Source organism: Octopus bimaculoides, chromosome 24 (genome assembly GCF_046866305.1).
Source record: "Octopus bimaculoides isolate indiv1 chromosome 24, ASM4686630v1, whole genome shotgun sequence".
Lineage (NCBI taxonomy): Eukaryota > Metazoa > Mollusca > Cephalopoda > Octopoda > Octopodidae > Octopus > Octopus bimaculoides.
This window is the reverse complement of record NC_142951.1, coordinates 14,568,948-14,589,072: the sequence shown is the minus strand read 5'-3', so window position 1 is coordinate 14,589,072 and position 20,125 is coordinate 14,568,948. Positions and strand designations below refer to the sequence as shown.

The following is a 20,125-nucleotide window of genomic DNA, read 5'->3' as shown; positions in this document are numbered from 1 at the left end:
ATAGACAAGGCAGATATACAGATGATAATGAAACAGACAGCAAGACAGAGATACAGACGACAAGGCAAATAGACAGCAGATCGATATATAGATAGATAGATCTGTTCAATTTTTAACAAATAGTCTCTGACATGATACACAAATGATGGTTGTTGACGATGTTGGTTTTTACCAGACAGCGACTGCAACTAGTTGTCGGAAATTTCTCATGCTCACCACACATCACACACACACACACACACCACATCTGCATCCATACAAAACCGTTCATGTCTTCATAGATTTTTCAGCCATTTAGTCAGTCATGGTTGTCTCCAAAAAGACGAAGAAAATGGAGAAGACAAAACAAGTTTAAATGGAATCGATGACGAAATAAATTTCAATATATGTGTGTGTATATATATATATATATATATATATATAAGGAAAGCGTGTGTAATATATATATACTTAAATACTATAAAATCTGGAGAGAAAAATGTGAAGAGATGACAAATGTGTCTGTCGTCTATTTGAAGAGGGAGGAATAATCATGTGTTGAGAAAAATGTGTCGCGTGTGTGGTTGTCATAGGATAGAGAAGAATTGAATAACATCATGGCTAGAAATTTGGATAAAAACCTTTAAAAAAAGGGCATGTATGTATAAAGACATGCAAACATACAGCTATTCCGAAAGACCAGCCATATATATATATATATATATATATATATATATATATATATATATATACATATATATATATAATATATATACATATATATATACATATATATATAATTACGCACGCGCGCGTGCAGTATACCTATATACATGCATACACACACGCAGACGTGAATTCATACCCCAACTGCTTTGTTTTCAATATTTTGAGAGAGAAATTATTACACACACACATATATATATATATATATATCAACAGAGAGAGAGGAAGAGAGAAATGTTCATACATAGAAACATACACACACACACACACACACATCACATATATATATTAAAATATCCATAAAGGAATTTAAACACCTGAACGCAGAAGGAGAACCTAATCAACTTAAACCTTTTAGAATTTTTTGAGAAAAAATAGACATAATGGAATTACTTATAATGGTAATAATAATAATAAAAATAATAATAAATAAACTATTGTTTATTATCAATCAGTAAATTGAGAGCTTATCGATTACGTAAGATCCCTTGAACATTCGAATGTAGCAGATTATTGGTTTGGCATTTTTGTGTGTTTATTATTATTATTATAATCTTTTTTTTTTATTAAAAACAGTGTTGAAATACATAAAATAATCTCCTGAAAGTAAAACTAATCAATCGATACTAAAAAAATCAATGAACATATTTGTCTATTGATAAGTATTATGCAAAGTAAATGATAATAATAGGAGTAAGTAAGAAGGAAACTGCTGTGTCTGTTCTCCTCCATAATAAAACGTGGTACAAGAGACAAGCTTCTGACTTCGTAAAGCACGATCGTCGTCGACAAAGAGGAAAAAAAAACGGTCATCAATGAATCTTTCACATGGAACAAACACCGTTAAATTTATTGTGGAACAATTTGTGGATTCGAAAAATCCAGCAGCGCTGACACGAAAACCAAATAATAATAATAATAATAATAATATTACTAATATATAATCTAATGGTTTTTGATTTTGGTACAAGGCCAAGTATTTTTTGAAATTTCTTTTAAGGAGAATGGGGAAAATCAGACGATACCAAAAAACAAAAAAAACAAGTCCCAAGTATATAACTGGTACTTTTATTTTATCGACACCCCCACCCCTTCAAAAGGATGAAAGGCAAAGTTAACCTCGACTGGGATTTGAACTCAGAACGTAAAGAGGTAAAGAGCTAAAGAACTGGAACAAACATTGCCAGGCATTTTTTTTTTCTGACGTTCAAACAATTCTTCCAACCTATCCACTCTAATTATAATATTTTTGTTCTTTTATTGGCCGAAGGGCTTCTTTATAATAAATAAATAATGCTTGGATTCTTTCCAGTGAGAAAAAGAGTTACCAGTAATAATAAGCCAGAATTAGGGGCTCGATTTCCTTGTGGTCCAGATCATATTATTTATTTTTCCTCAGATTCCACGTTGTGATATCTCAGTAAATTCCTCCTCCCAACTCTTATGGCGTATTTAGAAAAAAGAAAGAAATTGCACCTCCACTTTCTCGTTCCAGTAGTCATTACTTAAAACAGTTACACAAATTTACAAATCTATTATCCAAGCATTTATTTGGCTCCTTTTCAATCAATATATCGATATTCAAATAGCCATATTTCATACATGACAGACAGATAGCCGAATCGCTTGGCTTTTGCCCGTCCTTCCCCTTCTAAACGCCATCAAAACAAACCGGCCTTTGCGCTGTTTATATCATATTTTTTCCGCCTTGCCGTTAAATGCATTTTTGCCTTCTTTTTTTTCCCCCGTCTCTTGAATTACATATTATAAGGAATTTATATCTGAAAAAAGAAATAGTCGTCTGACAAGCAAATAGGTATACACTTACGGTGAATAAGTAACATTTTCCAAGGGTTTCCGAGCCGCTCTCCGTTCCTTAATAAAGAACCCAACGACTGTTGTTGTTGTCATGTGTAAACGAGGATCAGAATAAACATGCGTCTCTCACAGTTATCTGTCCTTGGTTGTATGGCAGAGAAGGGAGTGGTGGGGAAAGCGGATATAGAAATCAACTGAAAGCAAAAGTAGAAGCAAAAAATAAACAAACCAATCAATAAATATATTAAAATATTTCTATGGAAGACCAACGAGAATATAATCCTCATAGAAAACTACTTTTTCGCATAGAAATGAAAAAATATAATACCTTTTCCTTTTCTGTCAATCGTTAAGACCTTGCCTTACGTCTAAGTTACCATTCTTTCTCACAGACCAGCCAACTTGGGAGTTAAAACTGAAGAGCCGGACAAATGGCGTGTTATTCGTCACTGTGATTCTCAAAGTATGTACCGAGGTATGGTATACCCAAGCTTTCGTGAAAAAAATAACAACAAAAAAACATGGTGTCTAATAAAATTTGATAAAAACGTTCTATAAGAAGTTGTATAAACCATTTTTTAAATAAATAATTATGCGTTATTTTTTCCTTGACCCTCTCGCCCCTCACTTTTTTACATGAAAACCTCTCTCCCTAAAGCAATTATTTTCATTGATGTCTTATTAAAATAGCAAAATTAAAGTAGCAAGAGTCGTCTGTAAAAGATAGGCGCAGGTATAGATGTGTGTTCCTTCGCAATCACGTAGTTTCGGGTTCAGTCCTACTGGGTGATACCTTCGGCAAATATCTTCTGCCATAGCCACCAGTCTGGCCAATGCCTTGTAAGTAATCTGGTGTGTGTGTGTGTGTAAGTGCGCGCGCGCGCGTGTGTATATATATATGCGTGTGTGTGTGTGTGTGTGTGAATATAAATCCAACTAATAAGAAGACAAAGAAATCCTTTAACACATCTTTAAAAATCCGTTACAATTGTTTCTGTACCAACTCTGTTTGCAACACCAGTTTACGCAAAAATTCGAAATGAAAATTTACGTAATGCATGCGATTTTAGATATTAGAGTGGCACTTCATCAGACGTGCATCAAAGGTGCGCTCTTACATTTTACGTCTTCCAGACATTGTTTGTTTGTTTGTTTGTATCGGGAAGAAACAAAAAGTAAATAAAAGTAAGAAGAAGAAGAAGAAATTTCTTGACGACTTTTCAATTAAAGTCTAAATTCTAGGTTTCTACCTGGATCCTTTCTATTTGGCTGCCGCTTTTCAATTTCTTCAATTTTTGTTCCAATTGATCTCATATTTGGTGTGATGATGTAGTTGTGTATGGTAATCATTGATATGAAATTCATTTTCGCCATAAATCAATTAATAAAGAGTTAAAAATTTTAAAAATTTACAAATTTTGGGTAATTTTAGCCAGTTGAAAGTCACAGATATATAGAAGCCAGTTTCCATAGAAACAAGCCAAGCTGGTCATTTTTCGCTTATTAGATGATTAAAATACATGAGGTATGAGTTGGTCATGGTATGTGCTAAAATAATAGTTAAATAGGTTTTAAATCACGCAACAATTTTTTTGTGGGGGGGGGGTGTATAATCGTGTGGATTCCAGTGAGTAGAATACAAATTCGCAAAAATTTTCTGAAAATTCAAAGAAATAAAGAAAAATGTTATGAGAGGTTATATGGTGTGCGTAAAGCAAAATTCGCCAATATTTCATTTGTTTACAGTTGACAACACGCGCTGTCACATGCAAAATGACAGCTTCCAGATCATGTTTTCTGACTGGTTAGAAATGATCAAACTTTAAACCTCTTAAACTTCTTACAAATTTTTTCTGGAAAAAGTGAATAAGTCCCTGCGATTTAACATGGAAAATTATATCATGCATTTTAAAATTTTCACTAAACTTTAAAATTACCGCAGGTGCAACCAAATAGAAAAGATTTTTCCACTTTAACTGTCTAGGGCAGGGGTTTTCAACCGGGGTCCGCATGGACCCTGGGAGTCCATATAAGATTTTGGTAGGATCTACAAATGCAACATAGTAAACTGGGAGTCCAGAGGAATTTTTCAGAGATCATGAAAAAAATTATGCTTTAGACCAGTATTTTACAATGTAGACCCGTTCTCTGACTTTCCAGTTCCTAAACACTCTCAGGTTTAGGAACTTGTTTATAAAATGCCCTGAAAAACATTACTAGAAATTCTGTCTTTACTAATTCTTATACTGAGCAAAAATAATTCCACAGCAACAATAATGACACCGAGAACAACAGCAACAACAAAATGAAAAGAATACATACACACATATACTTGTTGAACATGGTTAGTGCTACCCAAAGCATTCTTTCGTTTGAAGAAGCAAAGTTGTCAACTCAACATATACGGGATCATATGATTGTTCGTTAATTTCCGTGAAATTCTTTTAATTTCTTTATGCTTTGAAGAGAGCAGAAATTGAAAGAGAGGATAAAGTGGAAAAGCGACAGTTGCTTTGAAGTGAGAGGAGAAAACAAAAGAGAGGAAAAAATGAAAGATGTACGTGTTTATGAAATGGACGTGTGTGTGTGTGTGTGTGTGTGTGTGTGTGTGGCTACCGACCAGGCAACATCCACCTCAGGACCTCAGGAGGGATCTCATTTACCTTTACCCGAGAAGCATGTATTCCCAGGTAAATGGGTAGAAGGACTATTTCTTCTGTCTTGAGGGGAGTAACGACATGCTGCCTGGCCACAACCTCGGACGCAAACTGAACCTCCACCGTTGCGAACTTTCTCCCTCTAGTTAGGTTTTCCACTTCTTTCGAAATGGGCTGCAGATCCCTTTCCACTTCAGCTCTCGTAGCTACCTCTATCCCACGTAGTCTTACGCTGTATGTTTTGTACAACACCATTCTTTTGGCCTCCCTTTCGGTAGTTTTCCTGGGAGGAGATACCTTAACATCGTTCCCCTCCCTTTTCATCATTTCTTGGAATTTTTCAATTCCTTTCAAACATACATTTTCAGACTTCCGTCTCACCGCCTCTGCGAAATTCTTCTTTTCCGTCTTTTTATCTATTTTATCTAGACATCTTGTTAGCTCCTCCTCGAACGACGACAGATCTAAGTAAATAATTCTCTCTATTTTACCACGCTTCCCCCTTCAAACAAGAGGGACAGCGTTAACAAAACTGCCGTAGGGCAGCAAAAACAAGTGTCTCAAGACAGAACAATTAACAACAAATAGAACTCAATACACCTTGACTAAACTTTGGAACACCGTACAAACAAAATTCACGATCAATATTAATGTTAATTTATTGTTGTATTTGGGCGAGTTTATTTGCAAACAAATGTTTAAAAATTTCAAAACTGCAAAACCGGTACAAACTCTTCATGGTTCAAAGCGTTGCTTACTTTTTACTCAACCTTATATATATTTATATATATATATATAAGGATAAATAAAGAGTTTAAACACTGAAAAAAATCAATTTATTTATATGATTGTCAGTTTCATATCACCTACGTACGTTTCATTGTTTTTACCTTCATTCATATTTTTCAATTAAGATTGCATTATGCATTTAAAAGGTAATATATTCGTTCACATCCGAATGTATGGAGAGTTGCTTACAGACTGAGATTGCAGCATGCTCCTGTGTGTCAGCATCTGTGCCTTTTGGATTCCTTTCTAAAAATAGTTCTTGGAATTTTTCAATTCCTTTCGAATAGCCATCGACCACAGTGGACGATGGTTATTTGAAGTTTTGAGGAACTAGGTCATACTATCATTCTACCTAGATCGGTTTTATAAAGGCTGGCTACCACTCCTATCTCTACTCACGTGTGAAAAGAATAAAAATAAAATATATAAGTTAGCAACAAATCCAAGTCAATATATTTATTTAACTTCTATTTTTTTAATTGTGAGAATTTCATTTTTTATTTATTTAGATGTATTAATCTTATTTGTTGATAGTTTAGGCCATTATTCTTTTATTTGTTTCAGTCATTTGACTGCGGCCATGCTGGAGCACCGCCTTTAGTCGAACAAATCGACCCCAGGGCTTATTCTTTGTAAGCCTAGTACATATTTTATCGGTCTCTTTTGCCGAACCGCTAAGTTTCTGGGACGTAACCACACCAACATCGGTTGTCAAGCGATGGTGGGGGACACAAACACACACACACACACACACACATATATATATATATATATATATATATATATATATATATATACGGCGGGATTCTTTCAGTTTTCGTCTACCAAATCTGCTCACAAGACTTTGGTCGGCCCGAAGCTGTAGTAGAAAACACTTGCCCAAGGTGCCACGCAGTGGAACTGAACCAGGAAATATGTGGTTGGTAAGCAGGCTATTTACCACACAGCCACAGATTAATCTTTATATCTAATGAGGGTATGATTCACTATGTACCACAAGTGTGGAGTTAGACTATCTTCAAATGCTGACGGTACATTTCATTTTAAGGTTACTTCCTATGTTTACTTTAATTTTTATCATTCACGGACTGTTTATGTAAATATAATTTATTATTTAAAAATTTATTAAACACACACACACACACACATACACACATATATGTATGTATGTATATAGATATATATATTTCTTTTCCCTTATGAATATAATAAGTTCTCTATCCCTCATTTATTTAATATAATTGTTAAATCATTTATTTTGATACATCAGCTGATAGTAAGGGCTGATTAATATAGAATTATTACTTCTAGATATTTAATTATTCACATAATGCCTATTCAATTATATCTATTCGGAATTACTAGGCGTATATCTATTCCTATAATGTTTATTTAATTTTATTTATTTCAATTTATTAAACGTATATTTAATCCTATGTGGGCAACAAAAATCTCCTTCTTTTTTATTTTAACTAATTTGTGCTTGGATGTAATGAGCTGAAAAATTCCCTCAACGTCACACCTTTTGCTTCCAATGCTATAAGATTAATTCCCACTTCAGAGTATATTCCTTATTTCTTTCCTTAATTCCCTAAATTTATCTACTTAAACTAGTGCTAGTTTCTTTCCTCTTATCCCTAAAAGTGCTTTCATGGTTAGCTCTCCTTTTTATACAAATTTCCGTGGAGCCTATATAGTAGTAATTCTGCCCCTCTGACATTACTTTACACCTGTATATTATACTTTTGTTTTATTCTTTTACGTATTTCAGTCATTTGACAGTGGCCATGCTGGAGCATCGCATTTTAGTCGAACAAATCGTCCCAGGACTTATTCTTTGTGAGCTTAGTACTTATTCTATCGGCTTCGTTTACCGAACCGCTAAGTTACGTGGATATAAACACAGCAACATCAGTCGTCAGGCGATGGTGTGGTGGGGGGGGGGACAAAAATGGACACACAAATATCAAAGTTAGCGCTCTTTTATTGCCTTCCAACGATTTCATTAAATTTGCCCATCTGTGCGTTGACGCAGAAAAAAAAGGTGTATAACTTTTGTATGAAACCAAAATGGCTAACAGCTTCAACACAGCGAGAAGCAGCAGCTTGTTCAACGAATGAGTAGCACAAGGAATGAAAACTGCAGCCGGATTCTTTTCTTTGAGTCTGGATTGCATTCCTGTATAATGACCGGACATATTACTGGTGTTGTCATAGGACTGTCCCTGCAGTCTTCAAAATTTATACCCTCTTTTTTTTTTAGGAATTCTAAGGGAGGTGCAGCCAGTACTTCCGCTTTGTGGGAACCAGTTTACAGGAAAGTTAAAAACCTTTCGATTGACTTACCAGAAATAACATAACATACAATAACTGTTAGCTGGTCAACATAAGCCCGGTCTGGTGTTGAATCTACAGAAACAGAGTAATACTTGGCAGTTTTAAGTTCTGCAACAATATAATTCTTTACATATTTTGCCATCAATAGATCAATTTCTTCGTAGATAGTAGGTGACAAGTATGACTGCTTACCACTTCCAGGATTGCCAAATTTTTTTAAGAGGCCCATTAGAAATGGGTCAAACTGTGCTATAAGTTCCATAATTCATAGAAAATTTCCATTGTGTTTAGAGCCCATTATCTCTTCCCTACCTCTAAATGCTAGACTCTCTCAGCTAGAGATATTGTCACAGCCACAACTCGGCGCAATACTTCAGTCCAGTATTTCTTGTTTTCTTGGGCTTGTTTTTCCAACTCCTTGTTAACGTGAGAAGATTCCCTACATAAAAAGTTGAACTTCAACACAGAATCTCTGTGGCCTTGCATTGTCCATGACATAAGGCTGATTTTATCTGAAATAACATAGATACGTACTTTTCTCTGGCAGAAAACCACATGGCTGGGTCTGGATCCCATGATACCGTTTTACTATCCATGACAGTGAGAAATGATGGTTCTTCGTCTTCGATATTTTGAGGTGATACGTTCTTCCTGTTTTCTACAGATGTACTTGGGAGTGCGACTGGTTCCTCAAAAAGGACATCTGGTATTGATTCTTCATCATTAGCTTCTGAGTTTTCTTTTTTTTCAAAGCAAAGAAAAATTTTGTAAGGCGTTGTGTCTTTGCTTAATACAACAGCATTTTTTTCGCTTTTTTCCTCTTCTGAGCTCCAAACAGTTGAATTTTCTGTGGCATTCTTAGATATTCTGAGAATAAAAATAATCTGAATAGAAGAGAATGAAAATAGCTTCAAAAACAAAAGGAAGCTGGAGCTGATAACAGCAATGTAGAATTACTTCATTTAATCCTGTTACAGATATATTAAGACAGGCTCTTTACTCTTATGTGTTTGGCAGATAAATAGCCCTGCTGCCAAAGTTAATCAAAATTTAATAGAAAAGAGTTCGAATGAAACAGCAAATCAAGGATTACAGATTAAAGATTTGGTTTCCATAAAATTACTTTTCTTCAAAATTATGTTTCACTTGAATTGAAATGAAAAGGTGCCAGAGTCACTTCAAAAAATATAATTTAAGAAGAAATTTTGCATTTCATAGATCCCTCTAAACTTTAAACTGATAGCAATTTTTGAGCATACAACTTTACTTTTGTTTCATTTGCAGATGCAATGACCTTAATCCTTTTGTGAAGGAAGAGGGTATTTTAGATTGCAATTAAGATGTCTTACTATTAGTTATGATACTGGAACTTATTTATTTGTTTGTTTCAACTGTTTTTCATTTTTTATACATCCACCTATTTATGGTCAGGTACTTATGGTAGTAGACGGCCGCTAAAATAACTAATGCTTGGCAGAGATAGTTAAAAGTTGGTGGATATAGACAATCTGAAAGAACAATTAGCAAAACTGGAAGAAAAAGTCGCAGGATAGCATCAACAACAGTGACAGGTTCTAAACCACTGTCATCTGTGAATTTTTTGCTAAAGTGGAAATGATATAGTAAGCAACATCAGACAAAATTATACTTCTTTAAAAAAAAACAACACGAAAATAACAGTAATTACAAAAAATAGTACATCAAACAAATTAAAGACAGAAACATTTTAAAATATTTTTTTAAAAATCGAAACATTAATAGAAAACAAAATCATAAATATATTCAACAATTTAAGGCGTTCTTTTGTTTTACAGCCATATTAGGTCAAATATATATGAAAATGAAACCAACAATAATGGGAAATGGCGTAAAAGTAACTTGACCAGAATGACCAAAACTTGACCAGAATGACCAAAACGAATAGGTTAATGTAAAGAAGTAGGATAATATTATAGATTTCTTTTTTATAATTTTTCAACAGCATCATTTTGTTAACTTATTAAAGTAGCATCGGAAGAAAATAAGACATAATAAATCAAGATAATCAAGTTAGTTTTTGTGCATTCCCCATTGCTGTTGGTTTCATTTTTTTTTTTTTTTTTGGAACCACTGGCAGTGAAAAATGAGTTATGGCTACTGACGACGACAATGACGTTTCTCTTACATGCCCCCCCCCCCCACCAAGCAAAATGAACTCTTCATAACAACATATCTCTATTGCACCAACAAAACAACTCTTTCCCTAAAAACTTTTAGGATTTAGAGATGGGTTGAAAAAATTTTTTTTTAATATTTTTGCATTGTTGGCACTCCGTCGCTTACGATGTCGAGGGTTCCAGTCGATCCGATCAACGGAACAGCCTGCTCGTGAAATTAACGTGCAAGTGGCTGAGCACTCCACAGACACGTGTACCCTTAACGTAGTTCTCGGGGATATTCAGCGTGACACAGTGTGACAAGGCTGACCCTTTGAATTACAGGCACAACAGAAACAGGAAGTAAGAGTGAGAGAAAGCTGTGGTGAAAGAGTACAGCAGGGTTCGCCACCATCCTCTGGCGGAGCCTCGTGGAACTTTTAGGTGTTTTCACTCAATAAACACTCACCACACCCGGTCTGGGAATCGAAACCGCGATCCTATGACCGCGAGTCCGCTGCCCTAACCACTGGGCCATTGCGCCTCCACATAGTTTTGCATAATCATACGAGATATAGTGTAGAACACAAATTTACAAACATTTTCTGAGGAAAACGAAAGGTAAAAGAAAGGTGAACCGAGAGGGAGAGAGAGAGAGAGAGAGAGAGAGAGAGAGAGAGAGAGAGAGAGAGAGAACTCTATCGCAAATGTTAGTTCATTTATATCTTCTTGTTGGGCTCCCGTCATTTCGTCAGCTGTCTCTGAAGTTCTACGTTCGTGGAATCCCATCCGCAAATGAATTCAAGGCGGGAAAAAGCTGTTTTACAGCGCACACGATAGGGTCCGATGAGCAAAGACTCAAATGTGACAGTCAAAGAAAAACTGTTGATGTGAAGTTATGCATAAAAGAAAAAAGTAAAGTTTTTTTCCAGCACACTCGCTAAGCTAATGAAACGTTAGACGGATCATGTGACTTTTAAGAGAAGCAAACATTGTTTGGCTGCAATACTTCCCCAACTAGACAGGAAGGCGTGTCACTGTGACCAAATGCTGTGATTATGTTTTTATCTCTTATTTTTGACCTATTTTAGTCATTGAACTGTGGCAACGCTGGAGCATCATCTCGAAGGGTTTTAGTCGAACTAATCGGCCCTAGTACTTTTTTTTTTTTTCTTTCTTTTAAGACCAGTATTTATTCTATGTTTTCCGCTAAGTTACAGGGAGATAAACTAACCAACTTCAATAGTCAAGCTGCGGCTGAGAGGGTGACAAACACAGACTGAAAGGCATAAAAAGATGGACACATGCGCTCGCGCACACACGCACACGCTTACACACACACACACAAACAAACAAACACAAGCAGATACACACACGACAAGCTTCCACGCATTTTCCGCCTTCCAAATTCACTCACAAGGTATTGGTCAACCCAGGGCTATAGTAGAAGAGACTTGCCTAAAGTACCACGCAGTGGAACTGAACCTAGAACCAAGTGGTTGCAAAGCGAGTTTCTTAACCACACAGCCATACCTGCGCCTATTCTCTGATTATGTTGTAATAATAAATGTATTGAACAATTGTGTCTCCCAAATTTTGTGGAGCAGAAAGGAATAATGTTCTTAGCTGACGTGGGTGATTTGTTATGAATTAGCAAAGGTAGTTCCGTAGATGCTGGTGTGATAGCAGGCACAATACTTTTTGTAGGGTTCAAACCAGCGCTGAATTAACCTTTAAGCAAAATAAGTACTTGCTTAGGATATGAAAGGGAGGGGGATATCACAGAAATGGTAAATGCTTTACGGTACAAAAGAAATCACTTTAAACTTGCTAAAGTAAACATTATTGAGTGAGCCTTTCTAAATGCAGACATTGCTTTTCTTAAATTTTTAACTTTAATGGTCATGTAGTAACGCCGTGCGCATGCGTAGTCTCAAGCATGCGTAGAATTAAACAAGCAAGCGTTCCCGCTCAATTCATTCTCTTTCTTGCTGGCCAGCAATAGAGCATGGACGTGTTAAGCTGTCTCTCTACATCTTTCGGACTTACGCTCGACAGCTCGCTCACATCTACATAACAACGTCCCAACAACTATGCTCACACAATCAGAAGCTGTAACAACAAGAGCTAAAGATGTATATATTTACCACCTGAATAAATGTTGTTTAAGTTGATAGTCCGGAGTTCAGCGTTCCGTTATATTCTTTAATTTTATTTAGGAAAGTCAGGTATACATCTAATGATGTATAACCAACTTTCCTATAGTCACAAATTGCTCAGCTGAGCGTTCATTTTCTAACCGGAAGTATATTAAATATCCCATCAGAACTGGAACTCTGTCGGTTACGACGACAGGGGTTCCAGTCGATCCGATTAACGGAACAGCCTGCTCGTGAAATTAACGTGCAAGTGGCTGAGCACTCCACAGACACGGGTACTCTTAATGTAGTTCCCAGGGAGATTCATCGTGAGGCAGAATGTGACAAGGCTGGCCTTTTGAAATACAGATACTACTCAGTTTTGATAGCTGAGGGGGCTGAAGTAACGTGAAATACAGTAAGGACACAACACGCTGACGGGAACCGAACTCATGACCTTTCGCTAGTGAGCCAAATACCCTAACCACTAAGCCACGCGCCTTCACCCCATCAGAACAAGTATGCAACAAGGCAGGCCAGATGCTTTATCTCAGCGAAGTATAGAAGTAGATATGTTACCTAAGATTAATTTAAGACTTTGCAATTAAAAGAAGGAGGAGAAAACTTTTCAAATATAAATGAAGTGGAAGTATACAAAAAGAAACATTATTTCCCTCTTAATGTTAGTTTTGTTTAATTTTGAAAAATAGAAAATTATTTCATGGTTTGTTATTGTTCATATTTTCAATTACATATATATATGGGGGCACCAAAATTTTGAAAGTGTTTAGGGTTTCTACGGGTCTTGATCCGGCCCTGGTTCAGTCAACGGGTTTCTTCAAAGAAAGCTGGTGTTAAATGATCTCTGCTGATAGAGTCATCCTGTCCAGTTATTTCTCCAGCACGAAATGTTCATGTCCCCTTTGAATAACTTTGAAGAGGTCTGTATACGGCGCTTGTAGAAGTTTTGGAATCGTATCTCTGCGAACGAAAACGCCCGAGGAAGTAACTAATTCAGCAGGACAGTGAATGTTAACGTTTTGGTGTTGAGAGATAATTGGTGGCACCTTCGCCGTGAAACTTTGCGAAAGATATACGAATTGAGATGGGCGAGTCCTCTGCTGATGTTGTGTTAACAGAAGCAATCATCTGTCCAGGTAATTTCAGCCAAAAAAGACATAAAACCACTTTATTTTTATCCCCGCCTCTCTCTTTAGCATCTGATTCTTGCCTTTTTCTTTTATTCTTCGCTTCTGCTACATGCAGATGCAATATAAAGGATTTTGGCCTGCTGATAATTGTTCTTTGAGAAGAAACCTAACTTCAAGCTGTCTTTTACAGATCACTTTTTACGCAGTTTTCGAAACCTGAGAAAAATAAGTAGAGGTGCAAATTTTGATTTTGTACCCCTAAACAATTTTAGGAGGTGCACTTGCACCTCCTGCATTCCCTGTTCCCGGGCCCATGTACCGGGCTACGAATTTCGGCATAGAAGTACAGCGTAGAGTTTGTTAGCTTGTAATTCGGAGCCACGCTCAACAAGTGAAAACTAATTTCGTCTGTCTTCTCAATCGAGGGAATAAATGGCGTTGTGATACTCATCGTTTTACAGTAGACTTACATCTTTGCGATTTATGCGTGCGAAAAACCGATCTGTTTGAATGCGTAACACAGCTTCGGTAATTCTTTGAAGGCATTGTTTTCTGTTATTCAATCCTTTTCTTGTGAGAAAAACATTTTCTTTCATTATTCTTTTCATTATACTTTTATTTGAGAAAAATTCATTTTTCTTTCACTAAATTCATATAATTTTCTTACAATAATAATAAAAAAAACTAAGAAGGACCTGTATTGTTCTCATGGCAACAGATAGTTGTGACTTCGGTAAGTCAGCCATAAAGGTTTTCAACCGGCTAAAACTACATTATTTGCCAAACCGCTAAGTTACGTGGACATAAACACACCAACATCGGTCGCCGAGGCTTTGTCTGGCCTGAGTCTATAGTAGAAGACACTTGCTGAAGGTGCCACGCAGTGGTACTGAACCCGGGACCTTGTGGTTGGGAAGCAAGCTTCTTACCACACACAGCCACGCTTTTATATATATATATATATATATATATATATATATATATATATATATATATATATATATATATATATATATATATATATATATATATATATATATATATATATATATATATATATATATATATATATACATATATATATATATATATATATATATATATATATACATATATATATATATATATATATATATATATATATAATCCTTCCTCCATTTCTAACAAAACTGTCCGATGAACGGGAACGTGAAACTCAGAGTAACGGTTTTTTTGTTATATTTCTGCTGCTTTTAAATAAAGTATATATATATATATATATATATATATATATATATCACTGTCTGGTCTTCGAAACGTCTAGATAGAGACAGCTGATGAAGGGATATTCCAAGGGGCTTTCCGTTTTCCTATGTGTTCGTTCCGTTGTCTGTAGTTTATTGTTCTAACGTCCTGTACCCTGATATGCATGTATATACACATGTAGATGTAAGTATGTACATATATGTGTGTATACATGTATATATATTCTTTGTATTATATATATATATATATATATATATATATATATATATATATATATATATATATATATATATATATATATATAAAACAAATAATAAATGAGTATATGCATATATACGTACATGTATGTGCATACCTACATCTATCTGTATATATAGATGCATATCTGGGTATAGGACGTTGCAAACAAAACGTAGACAAAAAAATAATAATAACCAGAGTACAGAAAACACACAAGCCACATAGAGAACATTTTCCTTCATCAGCTGCCACCATTCTAACACAGGCGTTTCGAAGAGTTAGGGCAGGACGCATCGTTAAAATGACTCTTTCAACGGAAGAGCCATTATATGTATATATATATATATATATATATAATATATATATAATATACTCTTTTACTCTTTTACTTGTTTCAGTCATTTGACTGCGGCCATGCTGGGGCACCGCCTTTAGTCGAGCAAATCGACCCCAGGATTTATTCTTTTTAAGCCTAGTACTTATTCTATCGGTCTCTTTTTGCCGAACCGCTAAGTTACGGGGACGTAAACACACCAGCAACGGTTGTCAAGCGAAGTTGGGGGGGGGGACAAATACAGACACACAAACATATACACACACATACATATATATGACGGGCTTCTTTCAGTTTCCGTCTACCAAATCCACTCACAAGGCTTTGGTCGGCCCGAGGCTATAGTAGAAGACACTTGCCCAAGGTGCCACGCAGTAGGACTGAACCCGGAACCATGTGGTTAGTAAGCAAGTTACTTACCACACAGCCACTCCTATTATATATATTATATATATATATATATATATATATATATATATATATATATATATATATATATATATATATATATATATATATATATATATATATATATATATATATATATATATATATATATATATATATATATATATATATATATATATATATATATATATATATATATATATATATATATATATATATATATATATATATATATATATATATATATATATATATATATATATATAATATGTGTATGTATGTATTATGCATTATGTGTGTGCGTGCGTGTAAGATATCGTTTCTTGGATTCATAGTCAAGAATCGATACCTTAACCTAGATTTTCCTCCGACATCTTTTGTTTCGACGTTAGTACTCGGAAATTTACGAGGTCATCTGTCAAGCTTATCTTGGTTCCTTTGTTTGAGCTGAAATTCTATGCCGTTTTGAGGTTATGATAGATAAGGTATATACATTCCTTTGTTCCTGAACATCCATTCAGTTCTTCTCATAGGTTTAGGAACTCCGAGAGAACATCACGGTCAGTATATTTTCGCTTCCACATGCCGTACAGCTTCGCTTTCCAGCAAGCAACTTTTCCTAACTGACACATCCCTAAGGGTATGCGAGTATTTATTTATGTCTTTCTGCCTGAACTACTAAACTGCTGACTCCTGCTATAGCCTTGTATACTGTATATGTACGAATAAAAACGGTAAACAATATCTTTCTTTTCCTTTTTGATTATTATGCTGTCTTGAGAACAATTTAATCATAGCATAACCTGTTACATTTCGTGACACCGACGCAAAAAACAACTCTGTGTGTGTGTGTGGTGGATCTTGCAAGCATGGCGTAGATTCGATCCTAGATAGCCAAATTTAAATTAACAGTTCAACAGCTCTTTTCTCACGGTAAAACAATAGCCTTTCTGTGACAGTAGTTACATTTGCCAGATGCCTTAGTTAAGCAAAGTAATCTCTTCGCCACTTGACCTTTCTACCTCTTCTATTTCACCAATAGCTAGAATAGAGATATCACAGACCTCCAACGAAATCTATTGTTCTCAACGATATGTCTATCCTTCTGGGTAGTTATAAAAACAAGAACCCCCAAGCAAAAAGGGAGTTAGTGAACGGACAGCTACTAAAGACCAATGGTCAGAGGGAAAAAGACAGTTATGATTAACCAACTATGAGGCACAACTTCCCTCGACTTTATATAACTTTCACTAGCTCAATTTCTTCGTTATCTCGTGTACTTTCCGACTGTTTTTTAGACGCCTGCCCATCGTGGTTTGGTTTTAATAATATGTAATGAAGAAATAAATATGTTATCTACAACTTAACCACTGTCTTTCTTTCTTGGAGTCAGGATCACCCTCATCATCATCGCCTTCCAATATATGCCTTAGCCATTACATATGTATGCATTATAAGAGTTCAGAGTTCAAATGAATCAGCTACTTAAATTAACTACTAACCGAAGCAAGCGAATTCGGATCCTTCTGATTTGGCGGACACCATTTTTTATTTAGTTTTTATTTAGTGTGTTTTCTACCGAAACACTTTAAAACTTCGTATACTTATATATTTTGTCTTATAGAACAGAAAAAAAATTTTATATTCCAAGTTATTTCATGTTAAAAGTTGTCGTATTTCGGTAATTTCAACCAACCACGTCTATTGAGGTGAAAGCAATTACTGCTGTGGATTGTCAACAACACGTTGTGGCGGTGAAATGGGTTCTTTTCCCTTGAATAAAATTAGTGCCGTTGTTTGTCAACAACAACTATCGGCAGTACTGTTATTTATGACATTGTTCGTGCGTTTGTATTAGTTTTAGCTTTAGGGTTTTAAGGTTAGGGTTCGGGTTTTAGGGTTAGGGTTCGGGTTTTAGGGTTCGGGTTATGAGTATTTTTGCCAAATTTGGTGAAAAATTTGTGGCGGTGTATTGAACAGATTTTCACCAAATTTGGCAAAAATAATCATAACCCTAACCCTAACTCTAAAACCCTAAAATCTTAAAGCTAAAACTAGTACAAACGCACGAATGATGTCATAAATAACAATACCGCGGATAGTTGTTGACAAACAACGGCACTAATTTTATTCAAGGGAAAAAATCCCATTTCACCGCTACAACGTCTTGTTGACAATCCACAGCAGTAATTGTTTTCACCTCAACAGATGTCAGTAATTGGTTGAAATTACCGAAATACGACAATTTTAACACGAAATAACTTTAATAATATAAACTTTTCTCAACAACACTAAGAGTGAAAGATGTTTTATATGACACATTCTACCAGTGTCCCAAGTTTGAAAGTGTTTCGTTAAGAAAACAAGTGGTATCCGCCAAATCAGAAAGATCCGCGAATTCCTTCTTTTGACTAATCAGGGAATCACGAAGTGACACAAACTGGTGACTTTTTGGGGGAATGTTTTAAATGTATCATTCATGTATATTCATTTGATGAAAACAGTTTTTTTCACATGATGTAATATCCCAGTTCATCAATTAAAAAATTCGTTGGAAGCACCTGTAGTGAATGAAACATTATCCATGTTATGTATATGTGTGTACTCTCGCGCGCTTGTGTAGAAAAGGATCAAAACTTAAGGTCGGTTTTCCCGGATACTGTGACATATATAGCAAGGCTTGGGAGAGAGCAGTGTTTATAGAGCGACGTAGAAGAGAGGTTGTAGTGATAGGTATAAATGTAGAGAAGAAGGAGGGTGGGAGAAAGAGAGGTATGTTATTATGTCAACTATCGGCATGAGATATAAATATATTGATCGTAAAATTAAGGGTGAGAAAGTGGGTGGGCAGACCAGTTCAAAGGAAACTCAATGGCTAATAAAATTAAGAATAAGAGAAACGGGACTATGTGGGTTAGTTCGAAAAGAAACTCATTAATCATGGTAGACTGGGGACGGGTACGAAAACGACAAAGAAATCCGCAACGCTATCAGGGTATAAAGATACGCTATAAATTGTATCAGCCCCGCCCTGCCTTGTAGTTGTTGAAACATAAAACACAAAAGGGAGATAATCGCTTTCGCTGGACAAGAAACAGCACTTTCATCTTTGTATGTATGTATGTATGTATTATGTATGTATTATGTATGTATGTATGTGTGTGTGTGTATGCATGCATGCATGTATATATGTATGTGTGTATGTGTGTGCGCGCGCGCGTTTCGCTTTGTAATTTAGAGTAAATTTTGACCGGCCACTTAGTAGCAAGGTTGCAAAAGAAAGTTTTAACTATGTATGTATGTATGTATGTATGTATGTGAGTGTACGTATGTACACAAATAATGAGTGGTGTTCCCACATGGCACTGTCCTGGAGTCACTGTATTCATAGTGGTCCTTTCTCACATGCCCTCAACTGCTCAAGTAGCCACCCTTGCTAGCTATGCAGACGGTACAAATGTCTTTCAGAGGATACAGGATCCTGGAGACGCAGTGCAGCTACAGTGTGAGTTGGACGCAATATACAGGTGGGCTGAGGACAACAACATGCAGTTTAATGCTGGAAAATACCAACACAAGAAGCTCAATGAAAAGCAGATTCCCGAATCAAAATCAGTGTTGATTTGGGCAACGACATGAGTAATGATACATCTTTGCAGGTGCACATTACCAAGTTGACAATAAAATGTAGACGTCTGGCCGGATGGATCCCTCGAACTTTCAAAACAAGAGAAAAAGAAACCATAAGGATCCTCTGGAGGACTTTCGTTTTCAGCCGTTTGGATTACTGAAAGAGTTAAGATTCTACTTCCTAGGGCGAAGGAGGGAAAGATATGCAGTAACATACATCTGGAAAATCCTAGAAAAACGTGCCACGCTTAGGTATTGTCATTTACATTAATAGCAGGACGGGGCGCCACTGCATAGTACCAAAAACCCCAACATTGCCACCAGGATACTGAACCAGATATTGCAACAGCTTGGGCCTCAAAGATCCACAGCTCTTCAATAGCCTCCCACAAAGCCTGAGAGACCTGCATGGAATGGTTGTAGGCTTTTAAAAAACAAAACTGGATCTCTTTCTGTTAAGATGAACTACCTCAAGGCAAGAAACACAGATGAGTGCAGCAATGTCAAACTCTCTCATCCACCAAATGTGAATTCACAT

The 20,125-nt window shown here is 35.8% G+C and overlaps 1 long non-coding RNA gene across 1 annotated transcript in view; it reads right to left on the bottom strand.

The window, feature by feature from the left end:
* Positions 1-1,229: 1,229 nt before the first annotated feature.
* Positions 1,230-20,125, bottom strand: part of LOC149131201 (uncharacterized) — an 83,842-nt gene continuing 64,946 nt past the window's right edge. Inside the window, exons 2-3 of the long non-coding RNA XR_016238198.1 lie at positions 2,852-3,014; positions 1,230-2,717 (exon numbers count right to left, since the gene is read on the bottom strand). This is a non-coding gene — a long non-coding RNA (uncharacterized LOC149131201). The remainder of the gene's footprint in view (positions 2,718-2,851; positions 3,015-20,125) is intronic.